We start from the raw sequence: 3,809 nt of genomic DNA on the forward strand, positions 1-3,809 counted from the left end.
TTGACAGCCCACTGATAGCACTGGATTTATGCACCAATTTATCATCTCCCGCCTGCAATGCGCAGCTACCTACCCCCCCCCCCGGTGAACGAAACTGCGGCAGCTACAACCACTGTACGACGAGCACGTGGTTATCACAGCTGACAATGATGATGATGATGAAAACTTCAGTCTGTTGTCCACCTGAGCCATCTTCGTTTTAGGGATTGTTAGGGTTCTCCTGCTTGAAATCCTGTCCATCACACAATGAAACACTAGGTGGCATTCACGAACACGAGGAAGAATAGCGAGACAAGAAACAAGTATTGCTCATATGCAACAATGTGCATATGAACGCAGTAACCAAGATGTCATTTAAAACAAAAGAATAAAAGTCGGCTGTTCGACAGTGTGTGGAGGAACAGAGGTCAGTATGGACCCTTAAGTAATCAGCGCTCTGCTCTGGTAACCAGTTTCTGCAGACCAAGTGAGCTTGAGTATCCGTACAAATTGTTTTCCCACACAGAGTCCGGGTTTTAACAACTCGATGGATATCGCCTGGGCAATCGCGAGTAGTAGAACTCTCATAGACTACCGAGATTCGGTACATCTAAAAGGCTTTGATAGGGACGACAGTACGAACAGAATCAATCGAGTGCACGGCAACTGGACTGGGTTATCTAATTCCACACTGGACAGTTGGAAAACTCTTGGAACCGACCGAGAAGTCACGATTTTCGGAAAAAATTTGGTATTTTTCCTCCAAACTTTCCCGAAAACGAACGACAGGGTTCATGAATCCTGTCAGACAGTTGCCTGGATGTATGATGCCCTGCATGACTTTCGACTCAGCGCACACAAGATTCCTTCGTTTCATGCTGGGTTGGAAGTTTACCCGTAAATTGGGTGCTTTGTAGGTCGCTCTGGTGCCTTTTCGTAGTCCCTATAATACCATTTTGGCCGCAGTCACCTCTAGAGGACAAACCGGTTCCTTCTCATCATTGTCAGCTGCAACACCCGCGTGCTTGTCCTACAGTGGTTGTAGCTGCCACGGTTTCGTTCACCGATGATTCGGGGAGGTGGGTTAGGTAGCTGCGCATTGGAGGTGGGAGCTGATAAATTAGTCCGTAAGTACAGCACTGCAGATGGACTGTCAAGTGGGGGGATTGGGAGGTGAGCTATGCATTGAAGGCAATAGCTCAAGTTTTTATCAACACCCGATAAAGTTTAGATGATTGCAATCGTGAATGGGATTACATAATGAAAACGACAGACATCAACCGTGAGTCAGGGTTCAACTGGATGCACAGATAAAGGCAACAGAAGTCGCAAACTGGAAGATTCTTAATCCTAAATCAGAGAACGGATATTGGCTGGGTGAAAATTGAGCATTTGCAGCCACACAGAACCGCTACAGCCTGTTGAACACAGATAACAACGATCTATGGATGATACCGGTGTCCATGTCCGAATCAATCAGTCGCTAACAACTAACGTGAGGGAATCGTATTTTCAGTTTTTTTTCGTTAAGTGTCATTAGTACAGTGGATAGTGGATACAGTAATTTTACTCATTACAAAGGCGGTTAGTTAATCCAAGCACTGTGATCTGTCGACTTGACTAGTTCCAGAAAACAAGCCTAAACAGGGTAATTTGAGAGGCAGAGGTCGGGTCCGAACCACGGCCGTCCAGTCAGGGTAATTTGAGAGGCAGAGGTCGGGTCCGAACCACGGACCGTCCAGTCAGTAAATCCGCGCTCTAACCACTTAGCTATCTTGCTTCCCATACCGATTTGGAGAAGATCAGAGATCTGATCGGTTCCCATTTAACTCCTCGAAGTCAGTTTATCCATTACCACAGAGGTACCAACGCACTCCAGCTGACAAATTGCAACTTTTAAACGCAAATATTGTCCCTAGAAGTCTCGCTTGGGGACAGCTACCCTACAGAAAGAAACCGGAGTACAAAAAACACTGAAGAGAACACACAAGGCAGCGGTAGCACACGCCCTCACTGAATTTCACGAGACCGAACGATTGTTGGTCTGAATGTGCTAGGGTATAAGCCATAAAATGAATGGGACATCGAATATAGGCTGTCGTGTACGGAATAAACATCGTTGGTTGCGAATGTGAGACAGAGGAACACAGATAAGGTTATCGTATCAAAGTCTGATAACTTTGCGCCGAGCGAATTCACACTTTCTGGCTTCGCTCAGTAATTTTTACATTCGGAAATGAGAAAACACTAGTGCCTGTACAGGCTAGTGTGGATTTTCAAACATCTAGCTGGTGCGCTGCATCATCATTTTGTAAGCAATTCACCGTTTGCAGCTTACAAGAAAGACCTCGTTTTTAAGCACAGGCGACAGGTAAGTGCGGAAACTCCAGTGGATTCAGTTACCAATGGGACGTGTACTGGTAGTGAACAAATATCGTATGATTTGAACTGAGCTTCAATTAACTAACCATTCGATCGATCAAGAACAGTGTTTTCTCTTCGAATAGCTGAGTTTTGGTGAGTCGACCAATTACCCTTACATTTCTAGCTCTCACTGTCACATCAGAGGAACACGACTCATGTGCGTGATTGTTCACAACAGCTTACTTTGTTGGTGCCAAACTTTGGTTCGACAGTGGTGATCACCCAAAGGTTCAGACCATGTGGCCCCATTACACCCGGCCTATATCCACAGAATTGGGTAGGGCAGCTTGTTGTTGACTAGTTGAAAGTATTTAGTATTTAGACGTTCAAACCGTCACAGGGGTTCCCCGTTAGTTGAAATGACGCAGTATTCACCCCTGATGGGTGGTGAGCTTGTCTCACATGGTCAGTTCCAGTAAGATCGTGGTTGACAAGACGAAGAACGTATGCGTCTTGCGCGTACGTGATCAAACTAATGAACACACTGACTGAAGTATGAGACTCCAAAGCGACAGTCTTCTCCAATTCCAGAAGCATTCATAAACATACTTCACGAAAAAGTCTCTTAAACTGGTTCGCATTTGTTACGGTCGTACTGAACCTACATGGTTAATTCACTCTAGAAGAGTGTACAAAGCCTGCAATAGGTTTGCAACTAGCAGAATACACTTATTTGCAGGCGACTTTGTTGTTCACGAGAAACTTGGTTGAATCCTAGTTTGCATCGTTCTTTAGTGGAATGCGTTGCATAATGACCACGTCACGTTATTGAAGTGTATATTCTTGGCTTGCCTCATGTGGAACGCAAGGCTGACGGAAGCTTGAAACTATGCATACCTGATGAATCCGAGCAGAGCGAGACCAATAGTTCTCAGCGATCTTATATATCACGAGTTACGTCATCCGCAGCGGACTGTACACTCTATCATGGGTGACTGAGGCAGCTGGAGCTATAGGCAATGCCGAATGTTCGCCATTTTGCGCATAATATTCAGCTGTAACGACCTTTCGGTGCCTAGTTGCTATGCAGCCCGAAGAAAGCATGAGGGCTGCGATACTGCCAGGTCGCCCAAGCCTAGGAAGAAGTCGGGATGCAGAGGCAGGTTTCGAACTACGTACCTTGCGGTCGGTAAATTCGTACCCTAACCAGCCGTCTGGGCCTAGGAAGAAGTCGGGATGCAGAGGCAGGTTTCGAACTACGTACCTTGCGGTCGGTAAATTCGTACCCTAACCACTGAGCCGTCTGGTGGAGTCGTTACACACTAAGTTCCAATGTCCGTTAACATCTGGCATGGGACCAGGCCACAGATCTTGGAGCCGATTCTAGGGGGGGGGGCTTCCCTGAGTTCTGGCTCCATGAGTTCCTCAATGAATAAGCTAGATATGCGCCTTTTTCGCAGACTTGA

The sequence above is a fragment of the Opisthorchis viverrini genome (genome assembly GCF_000715545.1).
Source record: "Opisthorchis viverrini unplaced genomic scaffold opera_v5_303, whole genome shotgun sequence".
Taxonomy (NCBI): Eukaryota; Metazoa; Platyhelminthes; class Trematoda; order Opisthorchiida; family Opisthorchiidae; genus Opisthorchis; species Opisthorchis viverrini.